This window comes from Leguminivora glycinivorella, chromosome 3 (assembly GCF_023078275.1).
Source record: "Leguminivora glycinivorella isolate SPB_JAAS2020 chromosome 3, LegGlyc_1.1, whole genome shotgun sequence".
NCBI classification, from domain to species: Eukaryota; Metazoa; Arthropoda; class Insecta; order Lepidoptera; family Tortricidae; genus Leguminivora; species Leguminivora glycinivorella.
Window position 1 is genome coordinate 1326656 of NC_062973.1, and position 13255 is coordinate 1339910.

Below are 13255 nucleotides of genomic sequence, written 5' to 3' on the forward strand. Positions count from 1 at the left end.
TTTAACTCCCGACGCAAAAACGAATGGGTGTTATAAGTTTGACGTGTCTGTCTGTGTGTGTCTGTCTGCATCGTAGCTCCCCAACGGATTAACCGATTTAGATTTAGTTTTTTTTTTTCGACTGGAAGCTGAGTTAGTCGAGTGTTCTTAGCCATGTTTCATGAAAATCGGTCTACTATGTCGCGGTCGGGGTTTTTTTTTTCAAAATTTTAATTTTGTGGTTAGGTTGTAATTATAGTCAGTATTTTATTCGTATTGGTGTACTGATTTTTTTTGCGTTTCACTCGGTGCCAAAGTTTGTTTAACCTCTGTGCCTTGAAACCCTCGCAACGCTCAAGATTCAACTATTTAAACCATGCACTCGCTACACTAACGGTTCAATATTGTCTGTCAAGTTAAACTTACTTTAGGAAGAATAAAAAAAATATATTTAACTCAACGCAAATCTGGTAAAATAAGAAGTTTAATACTGATGTCGTCAATACGGAAAAGTTGATCAATGATATTGAGTACATGAAGTATTTTCGTAGCTCATTCAAGACAGATTTAAGTTGTTAATTATTATCTGAAATATTTAAAACAATAAATTAGGAAGCGAACAAAGCTGACCAGGAGGGGAAGTTAGTGAGGCGGATATTTTTCCGTCGTTAATTACTCCCTTAACAAGGTGTTGTCTCTCTCTTATTTATGGCTTTCACGGAGGAGTGAGCAGGAGGTCCAGGCAAAGCTAAGCTATGTTTAGCGAGAGACGAAAACATAAACGTAAACCCTTAAATGCACGGTGATGCTGATGTATATATGCATCATATATTTGATGGCCTGTGGCTAGATAGGTATGTAAATATCCAAAATCACATTTATTGCTTAATTATTATTCATTATTTATTATTATTTAATATACAATTAAATAAATTAAATAATATAATGATTTATTATTTAAGGATTAAGATGAAATGGCGGAAAAGTGTGAAAAAACAGGACGATGGCGATTTTTAGTATGTGATTTAGGCTGATTTTTTCGTAGTAATTAGTTTATGTTTAAACATTTTATCATAAAGGTATCACAAATAGTGTACCTTTTTAATAGTAGTCATTTCTTTAAACTAAAATTTACCAATTACGATATATTTATATAAATAAGATTTGGTTTATTTAACTTCTAACACTGATTTAGTATAAAAATCGATCTTAAATATTTTTTTTATTATTTTTCCCAGGGTCAGAAAACCATTGTCTATCAGTTATCACATAAGTATATCTCGTTAAAAGAAAAATTCATGCATTTAAGGGTTAAATCAGACATATCGCACAGAATCAACAGTCGACCTAGCTAGGTGACAATCACTTTCTCAACTATACAATTTGTGACAGTTTCACTCTTACATATATGGGTCTCGGTCACTTCGGGGCAAAAACAAGCTCTTGGTATGTTGGGTTCACAAACTGTCATGTAGGTACGATTATTACTTACTAGTCTAGGAGGCTATTAAATATTTTTATTCTACACTCATTTTGTGCTCAAATTTTTCCACGATGATTCATTGCCTATATGATAAATTAATAAAGGCTTCAAAACTTATTCATTAAGAATCGAAGCTAGAAGAGACAAGTAGGTACATTTGTAGCGCCTTGTCTATAGGTATATAACTCGTGATATGATAGATAACTGGCACTCCAATACTGTGCGTTTCTCCAGAAATTTTCTTTTCCGCACAGCTAAACTATGGAACGATTTGTCGCCTGCGGTTTCGGACGACTTTCAACGCTTCAAGAAAATAGCGTACTCAGTTAAAGGCCAACGGATCTCCAACACTTCTGGTGTTTCGGGTGTCCACGAGTGGCAGTGATCGCTTACCATCAATATCCGGTCTGCTTGTTTTCCTACTTTGCCTCCTATCACATAAATAAAATATATTTGTATAACTAATTTTTTTAGTATAGCATGGCATATCTTTCAGTAAGCGATCAGCCGGGCCATGTTTTATAAAGCAGCTCGTTAGGCACCTCGCGAAAGAATTAGCCGCTGTATTTTGACACTTATTACCGGGGAGATTTGTGGCGCCGTGTGACGCCAGCCTTATTATTTATTAACAGTTGCTTCGCTTCTAGTTCCTTTTTAAAGTAGTAATTTTGAAAAATGAAGGCTAACTAGATTTTTATTTGTCGAATTCTCGACATTTCAAAAAGGTACATATATTTGTTATACAAGGGGGCAAAGTTGTTATATAACCGCACGTGCCAATATTGATACCGGTGCAAGCGAAAGATTCTAATATCGAATAGTGAAATCTTCAGCGTTGCGAGGGTTTCAAGGCACGAAGGTTTAACAAACTTTGCTACCGAGAGACTCAAAATTTTTCACCACGCGAACACGAACAAAATACTAACTGTAAAACATCAAACTGAATTAAGTCTATCAATTTATTCAATATTTATGAATGAAAATCATTATTTATGGGTAAATTCTACCAGCCAGCTTAAGACATCAAGTTAAAATTTGTATGAAATTACTTTGCACTCTTGTGGATAAAATGCAATTTGGCTGTCTGTTTTCAAAGAATCAAGAGAACCTTTACTAGTTACTGTGGTGATATTGTATTTTTCCCTTTTTATATTAGGGTGAATTGGGGTAGTTTTGAAGCACAGAAATGCTCGGGTAATTCCGAAAGGTCAATCTTGATAATGATGGAAATAATGGTGATTTTTATGTGACTTTAGAAATTAAACGACGACTGGAAATTACCCCAATGCACCCTATGAATAGTTTGAACAGTTGTCCACTACGGTCACTAAGTTAAAATTATTCATATAAGTAATATTTTGGTATAATAAATACGTGACAGTTTAATCCTGCGGGTTTTGCCGGAGCAGGTGTATCTTATTATAGCGGCGAGCGCAAAAACTATTCGTCCGGGTAACTTAGACTGCGGTCAAACTAGGTAAGGCAGTACTTTCAGTTGTATGAAGTTTACTCGTATTATTTACTCATTTATTTAATCAAATAGTAACACAGCATTACAGTTTACACCAAGGCACTGTGAAACTACAAAATACAAAACATGACTCACAAAAAAAAAATACAAGACATACAAAAAATAAACAAATTAAACATTACATTTGGGCGACGATGTAACAGCGTGGCTCCGTTGCGTCGTGTGACTCGGCGTAGGATTCGGCAGGTTGCCCCGGAACCGCCGAAATACCAATATACGTGTGAATTATATACGTGTTTGTCTGTAGTTTGTAACGGTTCTGCATTAACTGCATTTCATTACATCCTGTTACCCTCTGCTGGGGTGTAGGGCTCGAATCATATGTCTCCATTTACTCCGTTCTTGGGCAATTTGTTTCATAATGTTTTCTCATACGCGAATCCGCATTCCGGCTACGGATACGAGTTATTAAATCAGGATCTACATAGATAACCTTATGTCATCCTGCCAGCAAGTATGGTCGGGCAATAAATGATAAAACATCTGGCCGTCGTCGCTATCGCACTTACTAATAGTGCGATAGGGACGGCCTGACTGCCTGCCATGCTTGCCTGCCTGTACGCTCTCATGAACTATACCATAAGGCCTGAGCGCACGCTCATTGGGCGTGCAGCGGAGCGGGGCATGCGGCGGCGTGCGTCAACTACTGAAGCTCATACAAGTGACCTGAGTCGACGCATAGCGAGCACGCGGACGAGCCCGCCCCGCTGCGCGCCAAGCCGACCGAAGCGTCCACTCAGAACCAAAGAGGATCGAGTATTATAGAGTCGAAGTAAAATGTGTAATCACAGTGCATAGACTGCCATCTCTCGACACAGGCTTAAAACGTTTGAACCTCAGTTTTGACAATTTGGCCCATATTCTTAGCTTGATATGTGTTAAAATGTCAAATATTGATGATATAATAATATTATATATAATAATATTAGCTTTATATATAATAATATTAGCGCCATCTAGCTGAGCGTACCCCAAAGGTGTAAGTCACCGTACCTTTTTCTGTATGGTACTGAGGTACGTTTGTTTCTTAGACTTTATCTATCTATACGGAGTTATATGTCTTTGCTCAGAACTTACACTTAGACAGAGTCTATTTACTGCTTAATATAATTACGCTGTGTCAACTTGTCCGGACGTGTTATGAAATGTTTTTGCAAGGTGGGGCGAAAGTTTCATCTCATTTGGGCGGCTTTTTACTGGCGAAGTTGGCTGCGGGGGAATCTAACATGATTTTGATGGGGAGATTGAAGGTGCGAACGGCTGGAGACGGTTTTAATGATATTTTTTCTTGATATTAATATAATGCTGGTAGGTAAAACCAACTATCCTTAAAGTACGCATGTATTCCCATAAGAGGAGAGCATATGTACGAAACCGCTGAAGTCGACTTCTGCAACATACACAGGAGAAAAAGGGGTAGCAACTTGGTTAGTTCCTTTAACCGTCACCACATTAAACTTGGTACAAACTTATAAATATGTAAAAAATAAGGTATAATGAATTCTCCAATATCCCTTAATTTTTTACGAAGAGTTTTTAAAAGAATTCAGTAAACAATTGTGACGCGTAATGGAATATTAAATACGTATTTTGTAACATAAAAACAATATATTGGGTTGGTAAGAAAGTAATGAGCGAATCATAACCAATATTGTAATTTTTATTTAATTTATTATTTTAATCATTTATCAAAAATATAACGGCCTTCGTTATCTACTACTTGTCTCCATCGTTCTGGTAAAGAATGAATAGCATCGGCGAAGAAGTTCTTAGGTTTAGATTCAAAAATCTCAGCTATGTACTGTCGTAAATGGGCTTGATCATCGAACTTTTTTTCATTCAAGGCATTGCTTAGCTAGATCTGAACAATGCGTAATCCGTAGGTGCCAAGTCTGGAGAGTACGGTGGATGAGGTATCACTTTCCAACCTAGCTCCAATAGCTTTAGCCGAGTCACTTTTGCAATGTGTGGGCGAGCATTGTCGTGTAAGAAAAAAACTTTAGCATGCTGTGGACGATTCTGACAGATTTTTTGGTTTAAATTTTCAAGCTGATTACAGTATACTGATGCGGTAACAGTCATTCCACTTGGTAGGAGTTCCCAGTGAATAATACCATGAATATCCCACCAAACGGACAGCATAACTTTTTTCGGGTGAGGCTCTGTTTTTGGTGCCTCTATTCCTTTTTCGTTTGGAGCTAGCCACTGACGTTTGCGTGTGTGATTTATATATAAGACCCATTTTCCATCTCCAGTGATAAGATGGTCCAACCAGTTGAATGTGCGGCGAAAAGACAGAAGTTGTATGCAGATATCGGCACGGCGGTTTAGTTGATCTCTATCAAGTTCGTGCGGTATCCAAACACTGTATTTGTAGTTTTTTCCCAACTCGTGTAGATGTGTTTCTATGGTGACATGAGAGCAGCCTAACTCGGTAGCAAGAGTACGACTCGTTAGCCTCGGATCTCCTTCAATTAAGGTTTTTAATTTGGCTACATCAATCTTCACCGGTCGACCAGACTTAGGTTGATCTGATAATGAAAAGTCGCCACTACGAAACCGCTGGAACCATCGTTTCGCCGTGGCCTCAGACACAACTTCAGGAGCAACACGCTGACATATATTACGCACTGCTTCGGCGGCTGAATGGCCAGACTGAAATTCATATAGTAAGCAATGCCTTACATGCACTTTTAATTCGTCCATTTTCTTCCTTATATTAGCTCGGCGACAGCTAGTGAATGACTGACGAGAAACTGTGCGACTCGCCCTTTATATACTTTCGACCATAGAAGATTCTAGAACTCTCTCAAAAATTTTATGTGGAATTCAATCGATCGCTCATTACTTTCTTACCAACCCAATAGATAACGATCGAAACTATCACATCCATTTCGTTCCATGAAACGATTTATTTAAGTAATTCGGTCACAAAATCCCTACGAAATAAACACAATACAATAAAAAACCGTTCAGTTCACATCACCTGTCCCCTCTATAATCGGCCTCCGGGGGCAAGGGGGCGTGAGAAGGGGGCAGGGGGGATACCAAACTCGTAAAACTTATGAATTTATGACAAAAAAACACGCGTCCTCGAGGCGTTTCTGTGACGTGAGAATTTTCGGGAGAAATTCTGTTGAGATATTGTATGAAAGTTGAGAGTTGTGAGTGTGATAACTTGTTATTAAGATATACAGATCGTGTAAAGCTAGGGCATTGCTAAATAACAAAATATATGTCACAGTACTCAATACATAGGAAGAAAAATTGTGATATCGCGTAGCACCAACAGAGTACAGAATTTTAAAAATTACACACAGTTAGAGTAATTAAGTAATGTAAGATACTGTAAATTACTGTGTGTAATTATTAAAATTATGTACTCTGTTGGTGCTACTCAAGACTACCGTTTACTAGGCACAATTATTTTAATGTTTATAATTTTAAAACGCAACAGGAGCCAAAATGCTAAAATGGAAAGAAGTCCCCCTTTCAATTTGGGAATTTTAGTTAAATATACTTCTGTTATTAACTAGATTTACCTATCGAAAAAAAATATACGCGATATAATTCGTTTCCATAGTTTTATTTAATGTTTATAATTTTAAAACGCAACAGGAGCCAAAATGCTAAAATGGAAAGAAGTCCCCCTTTCAATTTGGGAATTTTAGTTAAATATACTTCTGTTATTAACTAGATTTACCTATCGAAAAAAAATATACGCGATATAATTCGTTTCCATAGTTTTATTTCATGATTTATTATTTAATGTTTTATGTGGACTCTCTTGCAAATACTCGATTTCAGTATAACATATTTGATGGTATTTACCAGTTTACATTAACCTTTTATTAAATCCATCATTTAATAACCGTATATTACACTTCGACCATGTTTTGATCGATATCCCATAATAAATAACTCGCAGTCTTTATTACTAACCTTTACATAATCCATAAACAATTTACCCGATCTTAAACACAAAGTACTCAATATATTATCTAAAACTAAGAACGGACCTTTAAGCTCATCAATGAAATAAGCTATATTTTAAAAAGGGCATAACTGCCTATTACATTCAAATCGAAATCGTCTTTTTATCTACAAGAGTTTATAACAAGCGTTATTCGCTAGAACTTGAGCAAAAGTAAAAGGTGATTACTGAACGTTGGTATAAATTTTAAAACCTTTAACTCTACACTTCAAAGACTGCAACTTTAAGTAGCACTACAATATAAAGTTGCACATCGCAAATGACTGAGTAGATATGAGCTTTGCAAAGTTAGTAATGGTAAGATATCACGTTTTGGAGTTTGGTATGAAGTCGTGATGTGTTAGGTCGTGGGATACCCCGAGTGGACTGCAATCGGCAAAGGGCAGACGCGGTAATAGCTAACCTTGGCATGGTATGGTAGTTATCATGTTATGATGCTGACATTTTTGCATTTATCGACATGTAATGGTATTAGCCCTTAAAATGGATCGAGTCCGTTCTAAATAGGTTTCATTTCTACTCTTTTCTGCCAGGTTGTAGTATTAGAAGAACTTTTCATATTAAATATTTCTTTGACATTTAGAATTTATTCCAGAAAGTTTCTTGACTACTTGAAAGAGCTCGCGATTCTAAGTGGAAATCACATAAAACATTCCAACTCCAAAAAAAGTGGGGTGGACAACTTACTTTGACTTTGAACATTTTTTTTAATATTATTTAAGTATATAAAACACGTAACAATAAGTTCGCCATTAGATGTCTCCACCGGTGTCGGTACATCAAAGGGCGAGACGTGACGCCCTCAAAGACGCGCTCCGCTATAATGGGTGCTTTTTGCTGCTACTCACACATAATGGCTGACACGTTCCGCGACGCGCTTTTTTGAATTAATGATAATATAGGGGATATAGTTTAGCATTAAAATTAAGTAAAAATACATAAGGTACAGCGGGACAAATGTCGACTGGGGGACAAATGTAACTGGTCCATTTTTTCCATGTTTTACAATGTTTACATTATTAAATAACCGGTTATATTTGGTACATTATATACTTCATTAACAATGCCATCGTAGATCACGTCTTTTCCTTTGGCTAGTCTGTGGCTAAGAGTAAGCCCATTTATAATTTAATAAATGCCTTTTGGTATATTTAAACCCTTAAAAGGACTCAATGTTTTTCAAAACAATTTAGTCCCGATTATTTTCCGTAAAATTGGCCTGCACTTTTTCTACGGAACTATAAAATAAATCTCCCTAGAACAACTGCAGCCAAGGACCTTCAAAATTTATCACCTATCTCCGCTTAGCAGCATCCTAGAGTGCATTGCAAAAAACGGCCAAGTCCAAATTGAAAACACGTGTACACACAAGCACTAAATCACCTAGATCGCGTCTAGACGGCCAATTTAGGTACCTGGGTGCCTAGCCAACGTCTTAGTTTACGCCTCGTAGCTAGCTCGCCTTATCACTCTTCTGTAGTTGCGCGACAGAGCCTGCGTTTCGATGGCCACGGAGCGTTAACGATGTCACTTCGGCTAGGCCAGCTGACTCAAGCCTCTTATTCTATGTTCTAAGACAATCGAGCGTTTCCCCTTTGACGATTTATTTTGTCTGATTATATCTGTTTCCTTATTTGTTATTTCCTTAAATTAGACTTACAAATTGGCATGGAAGTATTAAAATTTTTATTAGTTGTATAAATCAGTTTTTGACACATAATGACTGCAATTTAGTCTAAAGTACATCGGGGCAATTTCGACTGGGGGGACAATTGAAACTGATCCATTTTTTCTATGTTTTACATAGTGTCCACCGGCTATATTATATAGATAGATAGAATACTCTTTATTCGCACACCTCAGCAAAAGATACAGAAAAAATATACAGTGGAGACAAAACAAATGATTATAAATAGAGGCAGACCACAGGCGGTCTTATCGCTAAAGAGCGATCTCTACCAGACAACCTTTGGGTAGCGGAAATAAAAAAAAACATAATCAAAAAGAGTAGGTGCTTCGAAATAAAAAATCATAATTATTCTAATTTCCAACACAAAAATTGAATAAACATAGGTACACATATAATATACTTACATAAACATACTAAGATAAGATAAGATAAGATAATCATTTATTTGTTTGCTACAATACACACCAAAATTAAACAATTAAAACAAAAATAAACAATAAAAAGTACTAACACTACAGAAAAAACAACAATAGCATACATTAAAATATGGGTGGGTTTGCTGTGTGCGTTGCAGCAAAAACAAAAGGGTCCTGGCTCAGTTATATGCTCCACTCTTTCGGGCGAAGCAACTGGTAATTCTGCTAGAACCCAGGTCACTAACAGATCGTTGTACAAAAAAAATGTAAAAAAAAAAAAAGTAATAATAATAGTAATAGTTTGCCTATGTCTAAACGATTGCATTATAGTAACATGACAGAAACATAAATTGCAAAAAATAAAATTACAAGGAGTGTGCGTGTGTGTGTGACTGTGTGTGTGTGTGTCTGTGTGTGTGTGTGTGTGTGTGTGTGTGTGTGTGTGTGTGTGTGTGTGTGTGTGTGTGTGTGTGTGTGTGTGTGTGTGTGTGTGTGTGTGTGTGTGTGTGTGTGTGTGTGTGTGTGTGTGTGTGTGTGTGTGTGTACACTAAAAACAGACCAGACTAGATTAGATCCGGTAATCTGCAACCAAGTACCCGTATGGGATTCCTAAATTTTGCTTGTCCAGTAGGTATTTTTGAAATGAAATTTGAATGAATTCTTAGTCTTAAGGCATCTTAATGGTGGAGGGATATTATTCCAGCATTTGGTTGCGAGATACCGGAAGCACCCAGTAAAGGCTACAGTTTTGTGTGGATGTGTTTCCAAAAGGCAGCGCCTAGTTGCTCTAGTACCGTGTCGTGTATGAAATGAGGAAACGCGTATTTTTGCATGCAAATAGTCAGGAGTCTTATCATTCATGACACCGAACAAAAGACTTGCAAGGTGTAGGTGTCTGCGAGACGACATATTTAGTATTGAAGCCTTATTTAAATATGGCGTTATGTGACTTCTAGGCGGAATTGAAAAGCAAAAACGGTAACAGGCATTCTGTACTCGTTGTACAAGACGACGTGTTTTGTCTTGTAGACGTGGACCATACACTATGTCTCCGTAATTCAGCTTAGACAGAACCAGTGATTCACATAAAATCTTACGTACTTCCTCACTCAAAAGATTTCGTATTTGGTATAAAACCTTTAGGCGAAAGAAGCAGGATTTGACCAACTCTCTCACATGTTTTTCGAACCGCAACTGACCGTCGATCACAAGCCCTAGGTTTCTAGCTTCCTCCACACGTTCTATTATTGAACCTTCTATACTTATTTCTGGTTGACGGTCGAGGACTTTTGCTATCTGTACTTTTGAACCTAAAATCATGAACTTGGACTTGAGAGGGTTGAGCAGTAATCCATTTTTATCAGCCCAAGTGGATATACTTTTAAGATCTGTATTTATATTGTTAATGGCCTGAGGTAGATCACTAGGGTGGGTCGAAAAGTATAATTGGACGTCATCTGCATAAAGATGATATTTGCAGTATTTAATATGGTTTACTATATCTGCGCTGTAAATAATAAATAGCAATGGTCCAAGTATGGAACCCTGGGGGACTCCCCGTGTTAAAGGTCTAGCATCAGATACCATTAATGAACCACTTTCCCTTAAAATTTTTACAGACTGAGTTCGTCCCTCAAGATAACTTTTGAACCAAGCCAGTGAATTCAAGTCTAATCCATAGTAACTCAGTTTTGAGAGTAGTAAGTCAACATTTATACAGTCAAAGGCGCGCGAGAAATCTAAAAGTACCAAACATGTGGCTTTACCCGTGTCTTGTTCAGAGTTTTACTACACACGGATACATGTGGAACTCAACTTAATTGTGTAATATTGGATCAAACTACAATTGCCCCCCAGTCGGGATTTACCCCGCTGTACCTTATTTAATATGTTATTACAATAATACGAGTAGCTTATTCGTACGCTCCATCGTAGGCCATATCTTTGCCTCGGCTAGTCTATAGCCATGAATAATGACCATTTATAATTAAAAAAAAAGCAATACAGGTTTTAGTGGCATCGCCCTAAAGGTTTATTATATTCGACGTTTCGAGGATATCTTTATCCCAAAGTCCCACTCAGAAAGATCCTCAAACAATAGGATACTTCTAGATAAATCAGTTTTTTTTTCAGAACTGTCAAAGGATTTGCTGGTACATACATATTGATACTTACATATAAATATGTAGAAACTGTGTTTAAAAATATCATTTTTTAACACTTAATTAAATTATGTGCTTTATTTAGTGCACAGTGTGCAAGAAATTACAATTTTATCAATGCTGTTCTCGAAACGTTCCATAGGATGTTTAAATTCAAAAATATGCGATCAAAATAGCAAAAACTCAACTCAGAGATATTTTAAACCAAGAAATAAGCACAAATATGTCCATAAACGTCGTGTAAGTATTTAAACTGTGTACATTAGACACCTTCCTTTGAAGCCGCGTCGAGAGGCTCTTAAACCACTCGCGTCGACAGCGTGGGGCCATTAAAAACGCTATAATCCTAAATGTAGCGACTGACTTTTATTTTATATATTATTCTTTAAAATACAAACAGACAGCCTATACAGTTATGTTAACAGATGGCTACCCTCCTACTCGTATGAATTCAACAACAACTAGAACGTGAATAATATCAGTGCTCACACTGCTAACGCAAACTACACTTTATGTTCAATTCACTCATATTAAAATGCTTTTAAGGATGATGCAACTTTTGGCGCATAAAAGTTTTTCTAGTGTTTTTCAAGGTGTGCCAAAACTGACTTTCAAACCTCGATAAAATATGCAAACTAAACGGTGTTTATATTATGTTGCCATACGATTAAAATAAATCGAGTTTCAGCTAGCTCAAAATATATTTATTTCTTATATTTAATCGCCAGTTTGATGGCCCGTAACCACTCGTGCGCACACCGGAAGCCCGCGAGCGGAAGTTCGGCCATTTCCCCACCTGTCGCCCGGCGACTTCCGGCGCGCTCCTTGACCAACGGGCCGCCATTTTGTGCTTTTTCTGTCGGTACTTCGGTTTCCGCTGACGGCGGGACATTTTTAAAGGTGAAGTGGGAGTTAGAAGAAAAGACTGTTTATTTTAGATTCAAAATATTTTTTAGATAACGGTTGCAATAACGGTTTAAAAATTATAGAGTAGTATTTAGCCAAGCTTCTAAACGTGAATACTTTTTCTTTAATTTACGGGGTTAGGGAGCCTTTTGAGGGTAGATTTAGTTTAAATTTATTTAAATACCTAAAGATAAAGACTATACACGGTGAAATTTGACGACTGGTCTGGCTCAGTCGGTAGTGACCCTGCCTGCTAAGCCGCGGTCCTGGGTTCGAATCCCGGTAATATATATTTGTGTGATGAGCACAGATATTTGTTCCAGAGTCATGGATGTTTTCTATGTATATAAGTATGTATTTATCTATTTAAGTATGTATATCGTCGCTTAGCACCCATAGTACAAGCCTTGCTTAGATTGGGGCTAAGTTGATGTGTGTAAGGTGTCCTCAATATTTTTTTTTTATTTATTTTAAATAAAAAGGACCGTTCAAACTTTACATACTGACTGTTGAAGCCATAGTGAACCAATGCCAATGCCATATTAGAAAGAAACGTTTATTTAGTATAAAAAAAAATTGAAACTTAACCTATTACATCTTAGTCTAATAACACTTTATACACCAAAATGGTTGCCACTCAGCATATGCCGATGACCAAGTTAGCCATGGCGCTGGTTTTCATATTATGGACCAATGCTAAATCGCAAAACAAAATTTGGCTGTTTCTTCGACGGTCGTGATGCCGCTGCGCTCATTTATATGGAACAGCCGATTTTTTTCGCGATTTCAACATTGGTCCCATAATAAAAGTTGTTTATTATGACCTCAAAAGTCACTATGCAAAGTTTGAACGGTCCTTTTTGTTCCTACCTGTATATACTTATACACCTATCAAAGAATTATTTCAAGAAAATATACCAAAACCATTTTATAAATAGGTACCTCAATATTTTCTAAAACCATATAAACTTACACATATACACATTTAATTACTTATAAAACTTGTAAGAAACTAAACGGTTGCATTTTGCATTAAAATATACAGAAGCACTACAATTATCATAACATTAATGCAGACTTATTTCAACTTTTAC